The sequence below is a fragment of the Schistocerca nitens genome, chromosome 1 (genome assembly GCF_023898315.1).
Source record: "Schistocerca nitens isolate TAMUIC-IGC-003100 chromosome 1, iqSchNite1.1, whole genome shotgun sequence".
Lineage (NCBI taxonomy): Eukaryota > Metazoa > Arthropoda > Insecta > Orthoptera > Acrididae > Schistocerca > Schistocerca nitens.
In genome coordinates this window covers 1,063,467,358-1,063,487,483 of record NC_064614.1, presented here as the reverse complement: position 1 = coordinate 1,063,487,483, position 20,126 = coordinate 1,063,467,358, and the positions used below count along the sequence as shown (strand labels likewise).

General features: G+C 41.7%; 1 protein-coding gene across 6 annotated transcripts in view; it reads left to right on the top strand.

Annotated features, from left to right (window-relative positions):
• Positions 1-20,126, top strand: part of LOC126198024 (uncharacterized) — a 133,120-nt gene that overhangs the window by 42,958 nt on the left and 70,036 nt on the right. For 2 of the 6 annotated variants that reach the window (XM_049934686.1, XM_049934688.1), the window contains exon 2: positions 159-340. The exons of 3 other annotated variants lie outside the window; for them this stretch is intronic. The gene's annotated coding sequence lies outside the window, so the exon portion shown is untranslated. Of the gene's footprint in view, positions 1-158; positions 341-586; positions 618-20,126 lie in introns of those variants that run through there. One more of the 6 variants, XM_049934687.1, reaches the window with a different exon arrangement.

The following is a 20,126-nucleotide window of genomic DNA, read 5'->3' as shown; positions in this document are numbered from 1 at the left end:
GAAGAGAAGGGTTTACGTTTGACTCCCAGTTTAATCTTCTGGGAAGTTTCAGAACACTATATATCACACAACAAGGAAAGATTTATTCTTCAAGGAAAGCTAATGTTTGAAGGTTGAAATTAGGAGACACGGAGTAATTTACTTTGTTTTGTTTCCAGGAAATCATCATCTTAATCTGCATGCTCAGAAAGCATGTTTAATAGGGTAGTCAATCTACTGCCCATTTGCACATAAAGGATGATTTATAAGGCAGAGAAGTAACTTCAGTTTTATAAAAGCAAAGTTACAGCAATTAAAGCATAAAATAATAATCACTTACCAATACTTTATCAAACTTTCGGTAAGTTTGGCAGAATAAATTTTTATAAAATGACTTACTTTAGTTAAATCTAACTTTTAGCTATACTTTGCATAATTACAGTTATGTAATTAAATTATTAATAGGTTCCCAGAGGGTGATGCTGCAAAACTAAAAACTGTATATCTGGCTCAAATTGTGTAAGGAATGAACAAAGATCTTCTCTTTTGGAATCATTCAGGCAGTTTCTTTATTCATATATAATATGATTAACAGCAATAAATAAAGCTTGATTCCACGAGATGTGAGGTAGGAAAAGGTATCAATAAACTGAATGTTGTTTTCGACATATAAGATAAGCTTCTTTTTCTGTAGATTTTCGTATCCACCACTACTGAATTTATGTTTACCTTCTTTATCAAATCTCATTTCTAAAACGTCTTCTTGGCAAGTTATATCAGCCTCTTCAATATTTATGATAAAAGGAGTTTTCAACCAGTTACACACTTTCAGTTACAAAATATCTTCAAATTCTTTTTCCGTGCCCAATTTAAGTTTATTGAGGTGGCTAGTAAATCTATCCATATCCTCTGCATCTGAACATATCTTCTAAGATTATATTGCAGGAAACGTGCAAAATTCCATCCTCAATAGATAATAATGACATGGTTCAAATTTGTCGATAAAAAATGAGAATACTTTGGCAATCTGTAAGAGCTCTTGACTCTGCAGGCTGTCATAATTAAATCTATCGGAAATACCTGCCAAATAAAAGGCATCATTCTATACTGTTTTTAACTATTGACACAGATTAGTCTCTATTGCTTTCAAAAATTGTATGAGCCTATCATAAATGTTACAAAATGAACCAAAAATGTACCCTTTGCCAGACACCAATCTTCTGTGTGCAAAAGTTACCTATTGAAATCTTTGTTACATTGTTGACAAAGCTATCAAAACATTCTGTCAGTTTTTGAGTTGGATTTGATCTTGTTTCTGACTCAAAATCATATTAATGATGAATGGTGCCATGAACATAGATGTTTTTCTACAAGATTTTGTCCTTTCACCACAAAATGAACACACAGAACATTTGACACGTCTTCTTCCAAATAAGCAACAAATCCACCATAGTGATGTACCATCATTATGCTCTATCAGCAGCATTTGCAACAATATTATTCAGAGGAAACAATATTATATACTGATAATCCTGTTGTATCTGTAATGAGGTTTATTGTGAATAGCATTTCTTCTCGTAATATGTTTTCATCATAATAATGCACATGTTGTTGTTGTTGTGGTCTTCAGTCCTGAGACTGGTTTGATGCAGCTCTCCATGCTACTCTATCCTGTGCAAGCTTCTTCGTCTCCCAGTACCTACTGCAACCTACATCCTTCTGAATCGGCTTGGTGTATTCATCTCTTGGTCTCCCTCTACGATTTTTACCCTCCACGCTGCCCTCCAATACTAAATTGGTGATCCCTTGATGCCTTCTAGTTAAGTTGTGCCACAAACTTCTCTTCTCCCCAATCCTCTTCAACACCTCCTCGTTAGTTATGTGATCTACCCAACTAATATTCAGCATTCTTCTGTAGCGCCACGTTTCGAAAGCTTCTATTCTCTTCTTGTCTAAACTATTTATCATCCAGGTTTCACTTCCATACATGTCTACACTCCATACAAATACTTTCAGAAACGACTTCCTGATGCTTAAATCAATACTCGATGTTAACAAATTTCTCTTCTTCACAAACGCTTTCCTTGCTATTGCCAGTCTACATTTTATATCCTCTCCACTTCGACCATAATCAGTTATTTTGCTCCCCAAATAGCAAAACTCCTTTACTACTTTAAGTGTCTCATTTCCTAATCTAATTCCCTCAGCATCACCAGACTTAATTCGACTACATTCCATTATCCTCGTTTTGCTTTTGTTGATGTTCATTCCTTCCAAGATATTGTCCATTCCGTTCAACTGCTCTTCCAAGTCCTTTGCTGTCTCTGACAGAATTACAATGTCATCGGTGAACCTCAAAGTTTTTATTTCTTCTCCATGGATTTTAATACCTACTCTGAATTTTTCTTTTGTTTCCTTCACTGCTTGCTCAATATACAGATTGAATAACATCGGGGAGAGGCTACAACCCTGTGTCACTCCCTTCCCAACCACTGCTTCCCTTTCATGCCCCTCAACTCTTATAACTGCCATTTGGTTTCTATACAAATTGTAAATAGCCTTTCGCTCCTTGTATTTTACCCCTGCTACCTTCAGAATTTGAAAGAGAGTATTCCAGTCAACATTGTCAAAAGCTTTCTCTAAGTCTACAAATGCTAGAAACATAGGTTTGCCTTTCCTTAATCTAGCTTCTAAGATAAGTTGTAGGGTCAGCATTGCCTCACGTGTTCCAATATTTCTACGGAATCCAAACTGATCTTCCCCTAGGTCGGCTTCTACTAGTTTTTCCATTCGTCTGTAAAGAATTCGCGTTAGTGTTTTGCAGCCGTGACTTATTAAACTGATAGTTCGGTAATTTTCACATGTGTCAACACCTGCTTTCTTTGGGATTGGAATTATTATATTCTTCTTGAAGTCTGAGGGTATTTCGCCTGTCTCATACATCTTGCTCACCAGATGGTAGAGTTTTGTCAGGACTGGCTCTCCCAAGGCCGTCAGCAGTTCTAATGGAATGTTGTCTACTCCCGAGGCCTTGTTTCGACTCAGGTCTTTCAGTGCTCTGTCAAACTCTTCATGCAGTATCATATCTCCCATTTCATCTTCATCTACATCCTCTTCCATTTCCATAATATTGTCCTCAAGTACATCGCCCTTGTATAGACCCTCTATATACTCCTTCCACCTTTCTGCTTTCCCTTCTTTGCTTAGAACTGGGTTTCCATCTGAGCTCTTGATATTCATACAAGTGGCTCTCTTTTCTCCAAAGGTCTCTTTAATTTTCCTGTAGGATGTATCTATCTTACCCCTAGTGAGATAAGCCTCTACATCCTTACATTTATCCTCTAGCCTTCCCTGCTTAGCCATTTTGCACTTCCCGTTGCTCTCATTTTTTAGACGTTTGTATAATGCACATAGCCATCAATAAAGCATTACTATTTGCAGTGTTAGACTCATCCAGTTTCATGGAAAATGATGAGTTCTGGACAATACTTGAAAGTTTTTTTTTTTCTTTTCTTTTTTCAATCATTATCTGCTATTTCTTCTACTTGTCACTTTATTATGCTATTGCTTAAGGACAACATTTTTAAACTTTGTGTATATCCTTATGCACTGTCACTGACATAAATGCTTTTACAGGGGGTATTATTACACATTCTCCAATATAACATTTTGCATTTAATTATGAATTGTGATTGTTGGCAGTCAATCTATCTTCGTTCACTGTATGTTGATTTTTAAATGATGCATTGATTGTTGAACAATTTTTAAATTTTTGTATTTTTTCTGAAAATATTCAATGGGTTTGTGTGTAATTTGGATGCTTTATAGAAAGATGTTCTCGCAGTTGACTTAATTGCCTAATTGTATAATGTTTATTGTTGCAATAAACATGTTGGATGTTGTTTATAATTTACATGATTGTGTAAAGTTGCCTTCAGATACTCTGACAAATAGCCAGGTGTCCACATTATTTTGTATGAAGCTAAAGGCTCACGTTCATTCTCACAAATCTAATTGCATACGACCAGTGCGACCATGTACAAGAGCCTGTGCTGTGAATCTAAGGAGGCTAGAGTAAATGGAGATGGCATATTGTTTGTTGAGAAAAGACATTGGGTGAAGCCAGAGGGTGTGGCAGTCTGCTATCTTGTAAGACCAGGACAAAATTTTCCATTAAAATCCTTTGTGAAAATTGCATTTTTCTACTTAAAGCCACAGTCATAGCTGAGTATGTGCTGAGATATGACATATAGGACTACTCACAATCAGATAGTTGATAAATTAATTTGTTGATGCAAAACTTGATTTGTTAAGCATGGACCACATCATGGCAAAATAGACAATCATTTTAAGTCAAACAATTAGTTGTAATAATTAATAGTACAAAAGGCACAAGATCCATCCAGTCGTTTCACTACTAGCATGTATGATTTTCAGAATGTAAGCACAGAAATGGTTCTTTTTAGTCAGAGAAACACGGCAGTATTATAAGAAAATTACTGATTGAGCATAGGTGCAATTAACCACTACAACTAAAATGAAAAGCGTACTCTTAATGTCAGATGAAGACTACCTTTGTCTCTTACACTTTTTCATTTTTTTCCACCTTCTAAGAATAGTTATGCCATTCTACACACTGTAAATTTCATTTGAAAATTTTGGACAGTAAGGAATATATATTTCAGTCTAATTCTAACTTACCATTACTATCACTAGTGCACATAATGTGTTATCTGTAAAAAGGAAAATTTATAGACTTAAATAATCATGCTATATGCAACAGAACACAATACTCCTGCACTGTATGAAATGAAATTTTTATTTCACTTTTACAAAAAAAATTAACTTAAAACTTATTAACCCGTGATCATGTTCACAATTTCAGTTCACTGTACTTCAGAGGTAATTACATTACTGTGTTTACATTTATTTTTGTGCATGCAAGAAAAGACTTTCAGCATTCTCACCGCATTCACTAAATTTCAGGAATAGTCGTGTTTATAAACTCTTATTCATAACTTCACTAACCATTAAAGTAATGGAATTCTGTCAGTGTGCATATTGCATCATATGTGGAAGTAAGTGCACCACTTTACCACCAGTTACTTGTTGTGCTGAGACGTGACAAGCAAATATCAAATATAACCCTGATACAGTCATATGCTCTTGTACAATAAAACGTAAGTGTTGATGCAACAAACTTCAAAGTTGAGCCACATTCCATAAAAACTGCAGCACATGTCTTGGCAATCTAACATGATAACTCCTCATTCACATGAGACATACTGTTAAACACAAGATCAATTACAGCGCTGCTATCATTGTTCTGGAAGAACTCTGGTTTTATAAACCTAATTTACAACAGTTAATTGAACAGTTCAGGGAAGCATATAGGGAATTTGTTTTCATGCCAAATGGTATAAGATGTGCTAATAGATACTTTGATTTTAGACAAGGGAGATACAGACCTCTTTGGTATACATATTAGAACCTCAATAGTAACCACACAGTCCTTCTCAGACACACAGCCGTAGGCCATCCTAGAAAATGGCCTCACGTCCAGTGAGGTCTCCTTCTCAGGGTGATTCAAATGACTGTTTCTACACCTGAAATGAGAGTTCGTCTGCTGAGGAAGTGTGATTTTCTTTCTGCATTGGATATTCACTTCATCAACGGGAGAATACAGATTGCTACGTGCTGTAAAGAAGACACGTCAAGTTGCAGACAGGCACAATAAAAAGACACTTGCATAAAGCCTTCATCAGTAAAAGACAGGCACACACCATTGACACGTACAAGCAAGTACACCTCACATATACACGACCACCAACGCCAACATCTCGGGCTGGAATGCAAGTGTCTCATGGGGTGCAAGCAGCAATCTGAAGGGGGAGGAGGGGGGAAGGGACAATAGTATATGGGAGGGGAGAGAGATGAACACTGCCTGGTGGAGTGGGCAGGGACTAGACTGTCAACAGATGCAGTGTCAGGAGGTTGTGGGGCAAAGAGGTGGGGAAAAAAGGAAAGGAGTGGGGAAAGGCAGGAGAATGCATTGGCAGAGGGCTGCAAATAAACAGGGTAGGAGATGAGAATGAGGAGAAGATGATGGACAGAGCAGGTGGAAACTGTTGGATGGAGGATGTAGGGACAGTTTGTTACCAAAGGTTGAAGCCAGGATAATTACAGGATTGGAGAATCTGTTGTAAGTATTGCTCCCATCTGTGCAGTTCAGAAAAGCCGGTGGTGGTGAGAAGGACCCAGATGGCTTGGGTAGTGAATTAACCATTGAAATAAAGTGTGTTATGTTGAGATGCATGTTGTGCCACAGGGTGGTCTACTTTGCTCTTGGCTACAGTTTGGCAGTGGCTGGTTGGTTGTCATATCAATATAAAAAGCTGTGCAATGATTGGAGCAGAGCTGGTAAATGACATGGCTGCTTTCACAGGTGGACCATCCCGGGGAGGGGGGGTAGGAAAAACCTGTGACAGGATTGGAATGGGAAGTGTGAGGTGGGTTGATTTTGGGCAGGTTTTGTACCTGGGTCTTCCACAGGGATATAATCCATGTGGCGAGGATAGGTATTGGGAGTGGCATAGGGATGGACAAGGATGTTTTGGAGGTTGGGTGGGCGACTGAACACCACTTTAGGAGGGGTGGGAGGTATCTCAGATAGGATGTGTCCCCCATGATGATACATAGTCAAAGCCCTGGCAAAGGATGTTGATCATTTGTTCCAGTTCATATTGATACTGGATGATGAAGGGGACATTCCTTTGTGGCTGGTTCTTGGACTGGTGGGAGGAAACTAACCTAACCCCCCAATGGTCACCTTCCAGAGATTCCTTACCTCCAACCTAGCCTCACCATCCTTCCCCAGGTCCCTTCCTCAGAACACTAACCTTTCAATAGAAGAAAGAACAGCCATACAAAACCTCAAAACAAATCTTGATCTAATTGTCCTACCTGTAGATAAAGGTTCCACCACTATTGTTATGAACCGCAGTAACCACTGACAGAAGGCCTCTGCCAATAATCTGACTCCTCCACCTATAAACTCTGCCAGAGTGATACCATCCCAGAAGTCCAACACTAACTGCAATCCATGCTTAAAGCCTTAGGTCCTTCACAGAACATCACCCCTGAATCCATTTCCCTCCTCACCCCTATAACACCTTGCACACCCACTTCCTACATGCTCCCCAAAGTCTACAAACCCAACAATCCTGGACGCCCCATTGTGGCTGTTCATTGCAGCCCCACTGGAAGAATTTCAGCCCTCATTGACAAACACCTTCAACTAATTACCCATAATCTGCTGTAATCTAGCTTCCCACTTCGAAGACATCAACCACTTTCTTTACCGACTCTCCACCATCCCCACCCCATTTCCTCTTGGATCCCAACTCATCACTGATGATGCCACCTCGCTATACACCAACATCCCTCATGCCCATGGTATTGCCATTATTGAACCTTACGTTTCCCAATGTCCTTCATACTCCAAATCTACCACCTCATCCCTCATATACTCTACTAAATTTATCCCAGCCCACAACCACTTCTCAATTGAAAGGAAGGTATATAAACAAATCTGCAACACATAAAACCGCATCTACCTCCTAGCCACACTGTATCAATGTTCTTTTGCACACAACACAGACTTCGTGACTGTGCAGATTGTTGATGGTGCATCTAATGCCCCAAATTCTTTTCTTCAGTAGTTATAATTATATTTTTCATATTGATCCCACTTCATCCCTCATCCTGCCGTACTTTAGCGTTTTGTTTTCCACACCTGTCCATGTCATACAAGATTTTATCCTCAACCTAACCCATCCCCCCTCCCTCTCTCTCTCACCGAGCGAGGTGGCGCAGTGGTTAGACACTGTACTCGCATTCGGGAGGACGACGATTCAATCCCGCGTCTGGCCATCCTGATTTAGGTTTTCCGTGATTTCCCTAAATCGCTCCAGGCAAATGCCAGGATGGTACCTTTCAAAGGGCACGGCCGACTTCCTTCCCCGTCCTTCCCTAATCCGATGAGACCGATGACCTCGCTGTCTGGTCTCCTTCCCCAAAACTAACCAATCCTCCCTCTCTCTTCACTTATTGTAATGCTCACTCCCATATCTCACTATTCCTTTTCACCCACATTTCTGTACCCCTTTTTTTTGCATATTTGTGTGTATTTTTATGTAACTGTGCATATTTTTGCGTATCTATGTGAGTTTCTACGTGTCTTAATGTATTTCTTACACTTCCTTACACTTATCCACCTCCTCTCACAACCATAAATTCTTATTTTGCCCATTTATGCGTCATTCCCATTTCCTTTACACCATTCCTGCCACAATGGACCCTTTCTCCATCTTTCTGCACCTGTTCAGAAAAGTATCCTTTCTCTGGCTAAAACCCAGTCCCACATCCTGTTTCTCAAATGCTGCCTAAACCATGGAATCCACCAAATGTTCCTTCCTCTGGATAACCACTCCCTCCCCCCCCCTCCCCCCTTTCACAATGACTTACATCTTTTCAGATTCTGCCAATCTCTGTCCCTTATGAACCTGGTAGCCTACTGCAAAAACACATCTCCATGGCACAGGCATCCCAGAACCACCTCTGCTCCCTCTGCAAGATACTACTATTCTGCAGTCCCTACTCCAGACATCACATCTCTGAAATTGAATCCCTTGCTCTCCAGCACCACCTCCATAAGTTATCCAACCTGCTGATACCCTTGTGGCACCACTATCCAACCCCAATTGTACCCACAGTGTCCCTCCTTATCCACCCCTCATAGCAGCTAAACCCTGCCTATCTGACGTTTTCAACTTGCCACATTCCCCAAAACTTCCTAACAACTCTCCACCAAACCCAGAGCCAAAACATTCTCATAACACTGTTGTTAGCCTCTCCATCAAAATCCTCAGATCCACAGAAAATTTGCCCTATCTAGAGGTCTCATCTTTAGCCCTACACCAAAATTTAAGCATGCTGGGCTTGTCAAAGACCTACTCCACTTTTCCCGATCCCTGCTGTGGAAACACTTCTTTGCCGCCAATCCCTCCAACTCAAACCATGTTAATTCCAACTCTTCATCGTCCAGTTTGTACCATCATCCAACCGTAGTCCTCCCGCTTCCCACCTAACCACCTGCTGGTCACATTCCAGGAATTCCTTACCTCCAACATAGCCTCACCATCCTTCCCCAAGCCCCTTCCTCAGAACACAAGCCTTTCTATAGAAGAAAGAACAGCCACACACAAACTCAAAACAAATCAAGAACTAATCATGCTACCTGCAGAGAAAGGTTTTCACCACTGTTGTTACGAACTGCAATGACTATGGCAGAAGGCCTCTGCAAATTATCTGACTCCTCCCTCCACCTGCAAACTCTGCCAGCATGATCCCATCACAGAAGTCCAATACAAACTCCAATCCATGCTCAAAGCCTTAGGCCCTTCCCAGAACATCTCCCCTGAATCTATTTCCCTCCTCACTCACACACCCACATTCCACATGCTCCCCAAAATCCACAAACCCAACAATCCTGGATGCCCCATTGTAGCTGGTTATTGTGCCCCCACTGAAAGAACAGCAGCCCTCACTCACAAACACATCCAACCAATGTCATGTAATCTAGCCTCACACATCAAAGACACCAACCATTTCCTTCACCAACTCTCCACCATCCCCACCCCTTCACCTGCTGGATCCCTACTCATCTCTGTTAATGCCACTTCCCCATACATGAACATCTCTCATCCCTCATGCCCATGGTCTTACCATTATTGAACACTACCTTCCCCACATCCTTCAGACTCCAAATCCACTACCCCATTCCTCATACATCTTACTAACTTTATCCTAACCGATAACTACTACTCATTTGAAGGGAAGGTATACAAACAAATCTGCAGCACATACATGGGCATCCACATGGCACCCTCCCATGCCAGCCTTTTTATGGGCCATCTAGAGGAGACCTTCCTAGCCTTCCAATACACCAAACCCTTAGTCTGGTTCAGGTTCATTGATGATATCTTCATGATTTGGACTCAGGAGCAAGACATCCTATCTTCATTCCTTCACAGCCTCAACACCTTCTCCCCCATCCACTTCACATGGTCTCCTCAATCCAGTGTGTCACCTTCCACCTTTCTATATATTGACCTCCTCATCTCTGATGGCTCCATGCACACCTCTGTTCACATTAAACCCATCAAACACTAACAGTACCTTTATTTTGACAGCTATCCTCCCTTTCGCACCAAAAAATCCCTCCCATACAGCCTGGGCACCTGCTAATGGCATATATGCAGTGACAAAAGCTCCCTTTTTCTGTATGCTAAGGATCTCACCAAGGCCTTCACAGTCAGGCACTGTCCCCCAGACCTAGTATGCAAAACAAATCTCCTGTGCCACTTTCCTTCACACCCCAATTCTCTCACCACCCCCATGAACCAGCCACAACGGAGCGTTCCCTTCATCACCAAGTACCATCCCAGATTGGTACAACAGAACCACATCCTAAAAAAAAAAAAATGGTTCAAATGGCTCTGAGCACTGTAGGACTTAACATCTATGGCCATCAGTCCCCTAGAACTTAGAACTACTTAAACCTAACTAACCTAAGGACAGCACACAATACCCAGCCATCACGAGGCAGAGAAAATCCCTGACCCTGCCGGGAATCGAACCCGGGAACCCGGGCGTGGGAAGTGAGAACGCTACCGCACGACCACGAGATGCGGGCACCACATCCTATGCCAAGGCTTTGATTATGTATTATCATGCCCTGAAATCAGGGATATCCTACCTGAGATACTTCTCACTCCTCGTGAAGTGGTGTTCCATTGCCCGCCCAACCCCCACAACATGCTAGTGTATTGGTATGCCACTACCAATTCCAGCCCTTGCCACAAGGATCATATCCCTGCGGAAGACCCAGGTGCTAAACCTGCCCATTCCACCCACTCAGCACCCCCATTCCAGTCCTGTCACATGTTTATCCTACCCCATCAGGGGCTGGGCCACCTCTGCAAGCAGCCATGACATTTACCAGCTCTGCTGCAATCATTGCATAGCTTTGTATATTGCTGTGACAACCAACCAGCTGTCCACCAGGATGAACGGCCACTGCCAAACTATGGCAAAAAGCGTGTTGTGGTACAACATGCAGCTGAACATTACACACTTGCTTCCCTCCACCACTAGTTTTTCTGAACTGCACTGATGGGAATCATCCTTACAACACATTCTACACTCCCGTAATCATCCAAGGCTCATCCTACAGCAACATACTGTCCCCACACCCTCCACTCAACAGTTTCCACCACCTCTGTCCATCATCTCCTCCCCATTCTTATCTTCCACCCTGTTTATTTGCATCCTTCTGCCAAAGCACTGCCCATCTTTCCCCTCTCCTCTCCTTTTTTGCTCCTTTTTTCCTCACCTCCCTGCCTCACAACCTCCTGATGCTGCACTTTTTGGCAGTCTAGTCCCTGCACACACCACCAGGCAGCATTAGATCTCTCCCCACCCATACACTACTGTCTTTTCCGCTTCCCCGCCCCCTCCAGATTGCTGTTTGCATCCCACATGGTAGTTGTATTCTGGTCCAAGATGCTGGAGCGGCAGTCTTGTGTGTGCGAGGTGTGCTTGTTTGTGTTTGTGTGCGTGTGTTTTGCGTGTGTGTGAGTTACTGATGAAAGCTATGGCCGGGTGGCAGGAACTTAACATGTCTTCTTTACAGTAAGTAGTACTCTGTCTTTTCCTACATGTTTGATATTCCTGCCTAATGTTTCCATTGTTTGATTTTTGCATGTTGACTTCAGACACTTGAACAACTTTTTCTCAGTATGAACAATAATAGTATCATGAGATGGTGCATTTGGATTGAGGGGACATCCTTTGGCAACACTAGAATACAAACAGCTGCATAACATAACAAAATCAGCATTACATATGAAAGTTTTTGGTCCACAGATATTATTACTACTTTTCTGAGCAACAGTTTGCAAAATAAAGAAAAAATTTTTAAACATAACAATTATCACAGAGGAGAATAATCATATATGCAGGGGAGAGAGAGAGAGAGAGAGAGAGAGAGAGAGGAATTAATGTGTTGAAAGCTATAATCAATAATTTGTTGCCTAGTCACTCACTCAGTTAACTCAAACATAAACATTCATGGACAACTGATCTGACACCAGCTGTCAACAGCAAAGGAAAAAAAAATTAACACTAAATTCTGTCAAATAAATAGGTATCATACAGTGCAGCATTAGTCATTTATGAAGAATCTAGCATTAATTACACTCTGCATGTAAGAGAGAAATGATGAAAAAAATTGCAAAGCTGTGATGCAAACACATGACACTGATGTTCGATCAAATTGAGCTTTGCAGAAACACTTTGAACAAGTACATTATGATGTATTTGGATAGATAAGAAAACTACTTACCAAGCAGTGACAGGAGAAAACACACACAAGGGTTAAAGAAATGTGCAAGCTTTTCAAGCCAGTGGCTCCTTCTGGTGAAAGGGTTGAAGGGGAAGGAAGAGGAATGAAGGAACAGTATTGGTGAAGTTTGGGAAAGGGGGAGAGTTTGGAAAAGTCGCCCAGAACCCCAGGTTGGGCAGACTTACCTGATGGGATGAGCAGGAAAAACTGATTGTTGAGGACACCACTGGATGAGATTTGAAAACCTAAGAGCTTAAAGAATGAAGATAGGGTAATAAGCAACACAGAGATTACTGACAAGACATTGTGGAAGAGTTATGAAGAGTGGAAAGCTAAGTGCATGTGGTAAGAGGTGGGGTGCAGAGAAAAATAGATAGATCAATAAATAAGAGAGATAAAAAACAAAAAAGGGGTATGAAAGAAATTAAAGAAAGTAGTTAATGTAAATTAAGGTCAGGTGGATGGCGAGCATCAAGAACATGCTGTGATGGCAGTTCCCACAATCGGAGCTCCGAGAAACTGGTGTCGGAGGATGATTCCAGATGGCAAATGTGGTGTAACAGGCACCAAGGTCACGACTATCATGTTACAAAGCATAATCTATAAAAGGATATTGTGTGTTGCCAGTATACATCCTCTTCCTAAGCCCGTCCATCCAAACTGAACTGATAAAATGGTGGTAGTCATGTGAGTGTAAAAATCTGAATAGTGTATACATAACATCTGGTACACGATATCTCACTTAACAGGTGGCTCCCTATTTGATAGCATGTTTTGCCAGATGCAGAGCTGGTATATAGGTTGTGGTAGGAGGATGCATAGGGCAAGTCTTAGGCAGGGGTGGTCACAGGGGTAGGGGCCATAGGCTAAGGAAATGAGTGCAGTAAGGAAATGAGTGCAGAAGGATCATAGTGTCTGATAAGGATATTGTGGAGATTGGAGGGGGGGGGGGCGGGGAGGGCAATGAAAAACTATTCTAGGTGTGGTGGGAAAAATATGATATGAGATGTGACTTCATTTCAGGGCATGCTTATAAGAAGCCATAGCCTTGTCGTAATATCTGATTGATACATTAAAGACCAGGATAATACTGAGTGGCAAGAGGTGTAATTACGTCCAGTGAAGGCTGAGGTGAGAATGGAGGTGTATTGCTGTATAGAATCTGCACTGAGCAAATAAGTTTGCCTTGAATGCCAAGGCTGCATGGGCGAGAACGGTGGACATGGAAAGGATGGCAACTCTCAAAATGTAAGTATTGTTGTTTGTTAGTAGATTTAATGTGGACAGAAGTCCGTAACTGATTAGCAGTGAGGATGAAGTCAACATCAAGGAAAGTGGCATGGGATTCGGAATAGGGCCGTGTGAATTTTTTTTTTTTTTTTTTTTTTTTTGAGATTATGTTACGAGATTAGAGATTCCTAAACTTTTAACAGGTTAGCCTCACCGTGAATCCTTATGGCAAAGATATCATCATTATATCTAAACCAAACTTGGGGCTGGAGGCTTACAGATGTTAGGAAAGCCCCCTCCAAGTGATCCATGAAAAGGATGGCATCGGAAGAAGCCATCCTGGTTCCCATGGCCATGTCCCTGATCTGTCTTTGTGTCTGCCCCTCAAAGGCAAATGATGATGATGATTATTAGAGTTTTAGGGCGCACAACAGCGAGGTTATCAGCGCCCGTCAAAGGCAAAGTAGTTGTTGGTAAATATAAAGTTGATTAAGATGAGCAGGAAGGACATTACAGGTCTGGAATGAGGTGGGTGTTCAGCAGCAGACGTACTATGTACATATGGGACGTTGATATAGAGTGTGTGGCATGAATGGTGACAAGCAAAGTGTGTGATGGGAGTGGAACGAGCACAGCTTTCAGGTGATCTAGGAAATGGTTATCTTTAATGTTGGAGGAGAGTCTTTGCACTACAGTTTGCAGGCTTTGATCAACTAAGCATGTACGAGATCTGTTAAAAAAATTCCGGAACTATGTCCACAGTGTCCTTCCAGCTACTCTCCTCCAAAATTGAGACTCCACTCCCAATGCCCTTTCCACTTCCCAAAGCAGTCTTGGTTGTTGGATCACGCAGTGCGCCATCTGCGAATGGTCTTTTATCGCAAATCTTTGTCCTTTCAGGGGGTTTTCAGCTTTGGAAATAAAGAAAAAGTCCGCATGGGTCAGGTCTGGAGAGTACGGACGATGAGGCAGCACTGTGATTTCGTTTCTCGTGCAATAGTTACACACCAACAGGGATGCATGTGCGGGTGCGTTATCACGATGCAAGAGCCATGAACTGTCTACATTATACTCCACAAGCCACCTAATGGTGTGTGGTGGAGGGTACTTTCGGTACCACTATCTGATCCCTCCAATCCTGTTCCATTCACAAATAGTGCATGGGAAGAATGATTGTCGGTAAGTCTCTGAATTGGCTGTAATTTCTCGAATTTTCTCTTCGTGGTCAACACGCGAGATGTATGTGGTGGGAAGTAACATGTTGTCTGACTCCTGAAAAGTGCTGTCCCAAAATTTCCATAGTAAATCTCTCCGTGATGCACAATGTCTCTCTTGTAACGTCTGCCAGTGGAGTTTTTTTTTTTTTTTAGCATCTACGTAAAGCTCTCACGCCAGCTAAACGATCCCGTGACGAAACGTGCCGCTCTTCGTTGGATCTTCTCTATCTCCTCTATCAGTCCTACCTGATAGAGATCTCAGATATATGAACAGTGCTCAAGAATCAGGCGAACAAGCTCCTTATAAGCCATTTCTTTCGTGGATGAGTTACATTTCCTTAAGATTCTTCTGATGAATCTGAGTCTGGTGTCTGCTTTTCTCACTAACTGTTTTATATGGTCATTCCACTTAATGTCGCTCTGGGTAATTGTGCCTAGATATTTTATGGCAGACGCTGTCTCCAGCTGTTAGTCATCAAGAGTGTAACTGTACAGTAGTGGATTTCTTTCCCTATGTATGCACAATATGTTACATTTATTTATGTTCTGGGTCAACTGCCAGAGTCTGCACCATTCATCAATTCTCTGCAGGACGTTCTGCAAATTCTTACTACCTTCTGGCGTTGCTACTACGGTATAAACAACTGCATCATCTGCGAATAACCTTAAAGAGCATCCTACGCTTTCTACTAGATCATTTAAATATATTGTGAACAGCAACGGTTCTATTACACTTCCCTGTGGTACATCGGATACTACCTTTACATTTGTCAATTTAGTTCCGTTAAGAGCGACGTGTTGAGTTCTTTCTGCAAGAAAGTCTTCAATCCAATCGCAGGTCTGCTCCGATACTCCGTAAGCTCGTATTTTTTTCATTAACCGGCAATGCGGGACTTTATCAAATGGCTTACTGAAATCAAGGAACATGACATCAACCTGGGCGCCGTTGTCCACTGCGCTGTGAATCTCATGGAGGAACAGAGCGAGCTGAGTTTCGCAGAATCTCTGTTTGCGGAATCCATGTTGATTTTTATAGAGGAGCTGTTCATTTTTCAAGAACGTCATAATTCTTGAACATAAAACATGTTCCATAACTTTACAACAGATTGACGTCAACGATATAGGTCTATAATTGTGTGGATCTGTCTGACGGCCTTTCTTAAAAACGGGAATGACCCTGCGCTTTTTTCCAGTCATTAGGTACCTTTCGTTGCTCAAGCGATCTATGATAAATTACTGCTAGAAGGGGAGCAAGTTCTTTCGCGTAATCTTTATAGAATCTTATAGGTATCCCATCTGGTCCTGAAGTCTTTCCACTACTAAGCGATTGTAGCTGCTTTTCAGTTCCGCGATCATCTCAGTATCTGCCATCTCGACGTTCGCACAATGATTGAAAGGAGTGACAGTTTTACGATCTTCCGCGGTTAAACAACTTCGCAAGACCGAATTCAGTATTTCGCCCTTCTCTCTGATCTCCAGTTTCGGTGCCGGTGTGGTCGCTGAGAGAATGAATAGATGATTTTGACCCACCTACTGATTTTACATACGACCAAAATCTCTTAGGGTTTTTACTCAGTTCGGTTGACAACCTCTTACTTTCAAAATCATTGAACGCTTCTCTCATTGCTCTCCTTACGCTCATTTTCGCTTCGTTCTGCATTTGTTTGTCAGCTAGGTTTTTACTTCTCTTGGATCTTAGATGAAGTGCTCATTGTTTACGTTAATAAACATCTCATTCTCATTTGCACGATCCAAAACCCCTTCACAGATTACGAGGCAAAGATCTTTCTTGTCTTGACTCAGGAGCCGTGGAACGAACTTGACGGCAACAGAATGCATTCCAAAGACACTGTGTCAGGATTTCATGACATGATTCACTGAAATGTTACATTCTTATGCAGTGTCTCGGCCAATCAGCCTTTGATTGGCACACACAATTTCGTTGACGTTCCTGACATGAGCGTCGTCGGTACACGTCGAAGGGTGTCACGAACAAGGAACACCTTTAACTTCCGTCTGGGCATTTTTAAGTCGCCAGGCTTCCTGCATCGCTTGGTGTGTCTCTGTAAATGTTTTCTTGAGTTTCTCGGAAAAGTTGATGCAGATGCGTTGCTTCTCTAACTTGGACATCGTGAAATTCGCAAACTGTGCGACACAACGTTCTACGCAACACAGCACTGAACAAAACTAACAGATATACAACAATGAAACTTCCGGCAGTTACATATTGAACACAGGTGTATGCAGGGGTGCCAACCGCATTTTGCACCAACCACGGCCGCCTGTATGGCAGCCGTGCTCCAACACGCCACTACCGCAAAATTACGAATGTTCCTGTGTGTTTTTTTTTTTTTAACAGACCTCGTATATGTTCGGTGAGTAATTTGAAGTCAGCAACTATAGTGCTACCGGGTCACTGGGTTTGTGGATGTTAGGAAAAAGTTAAAAGATGAAAGTATTTGGTTTGTGTGGGATAAGAAGTTCTAGGTTTGAGCTATTAGTTGTTGTGAGGGAACTGAGATTTTAATGAGGGGCTGTAGGTCAGTTTGTATTGACCATATTGTGCTATATTTAACTGGTGTTCCATATTTCGACGTAATGCCTCAATTCACAAGCTTTTCTTTGCACTGTCCTTCCTGGCCCTACAAGCAACCATTTTTACACAAATTTACGTTTGTATTTCGACGACTAACACTACAACACTGATCACAATTTTCTGGGATTTCTGAACCACGCTGCTGCTACGGTCGCAGGTTCGAATCCTGCCTCGGGCATGGATGTGTGTGCAGGTTAGATGTTAAGTCCCATAGTGCTTAGAGCCATTTGAACCATTTTTTTCGGATTTGTGACTGCATCAGTCACTGGCTTGTTTATGGCATTAGAGTATCGCCATAGATTTTAACGTCCTTGCTTTTATCGTCATCTGCTCATGTGTCGCACTCATCATGGACCTTTTTCTTGGAGGGGGGGGGGGTGGTAAGTTAATGATATATCAGTAGTAAAAGCATTCAGTTGATTGTAACAGGAAAGACAATGTCAGATGCCGTACGTGTTCACTCACCTTAATGTAGTGGATAGAGGCATGGAGCTATGAAGCAGAGATAAACATCTTCCCAATCTGCAATATGCTAAAATTTGATTAATACAATTTCATATTTGTAACATATTTCGGACTTTCTTATTCTATTATAAGCATGTTCTGCAGTATTCGATCTCATTCACATAAAGAATTCTCTCCCTCAAGAGTGAGTTTGTTCGATTTTGTGATCTCACTCTAATTCAAAAATAAAAGACGAATAGCAGTGATATTTATATTTTTGCTTGTTACAAATATTTGGCTGTTTTTTTTCTGAACATGTCACGATTCCTGAGGGTGTGTTTAGTGTAAGCTCTCACATCTTCATAATTTCAAGAGAACTGACCATGATCCTAATGGAGAATGACTGACTTAACCATCGATCACATAGAAATTTATATGAAAACCTAACTATATTTGACATTACTTATCATTTGCTGCCCAATTTACTTTAAATTTTGGCAATGCCCTTCTTACTTTTTATTTTTATTCAATGTGCTTGTTCAACTTTCAACGATAGGAAACATGCCTATCTGTTTCACATTCATTCACTTTTATGAAACTGACAAGTTCTAAAAAGATACTCACTCTAAAAAGTCATGTACGATTCAGCATTTCTATTCCACTGCAATATTTCTTTCAAGGCACTCTTAAACTCTTTATAATTCAACTTTGCATATTTCTGATTCACGATTCTTTCACTACATATTCACACGACCTACCCCACTCCATTGCCTACGCATCGTCGGCACTAAATGATATTGTCGACGCAACACAACAAAGCCCTATTCATCCGAAAAGATGGGACACTACAGAAAGTTCTAGAAAAAAATGGTTCAAATGGCTCTGAGCACTATGGGACTTAACATCTATGGTCATCAGTCCCCTAGAACTTAGAACTACTTAAACCTAACTAACCTAAGGACATCACACATATCCATGCCCGAGGCAGGATTCGAACCTGCGACCGTAGTGGTCACGCGGTTCCAGACTGAAGCGCCTAGAACCGCATGGCCACACCGGCCGGCAAAGTTCTAGAAGCTATAGCTTGCCAACTAACGCCAGCTGCTGGGTAGCCCTGTGGGAAGGATATCGATCATGGTATCCTTATGTCCCCTCTGACAATTGTTTTGAAAAATGCAAATTTTAGCCAAAATTACAACTCAAAATCCTATGACATTTACAAACATCTAATTTAGATTAAAAACAACAATTAACACCGATACACTCGAACAAATGTCTATGGCTTTACTACATTTTTCAATAGAACGACACTCCAATTCATTCATATACCAAAAGTTTACTGAAATTAACGACTTTGACTTCCATTGATTTAAGTTATTGATATCCAGTGGGCTATGTGATGGTAGATATCAAGCAATTATTGAACACAAAAACTGCGCCAAAATTAGATAAATGACAATTATATAGAAAGATTTAACATTCAGTAAAAACTCAGACTGTATTGGCCCCGTGGTGTTGAGGGTCGCTCAGTGTGCGGCCCCGGTTTCGCCCGCTGCTGGCTAAGTTTCATGCACAAGCACAAAACCAGTCGTACTTGAAAGGGGCGCAGGGCACCTCCGTTGATGGGTTCGCTGAGCTGCCATCGACTAGACCTTTGTTGTCGCCGAATGAATAAGAGGGCGTTGCCATCCTGCAGGAAGGCTGTTTGATTGGGTAGCAGCAAGTGCTGTTAGCTGTAGATTTGCAGCTGCCAGTTAAGGCCTGGCCAGACAAAATCCGGCCTGCTTCTGAGACGGACGGCGCAGCAGGTGGCAGGACCCGTCAGCGGCCAGGGACGCCACACAGGCAACGGCCGGCCGCAGCGACTGTTGCTGCATCAACTGTTACACTGTGGAAGGGGCCGAACCCCATTATTAAGCTTGCATTCGTAGCGCGATTGTCTTGGCGTTAGAAGATTTGGAATCTTCACGCGGGACACGTTATGTTTGTGCGAAGTCTTTTTATTTAATTGCAGAAATGAGTAGCTCGCACTAGCGATACGAAATGGCACCAAGAAGAGGAGATTTTCGGTGCATGACATTAATAGCAAGAGAGAAAGCTTAGGAGAATACCATCGTCTGTGTATTGATCTAGAGTCTGACGAAGAGAGGTTCTTCAAATATTTTCGTATGTCGCGAGAATGTTTCGAGGAAAT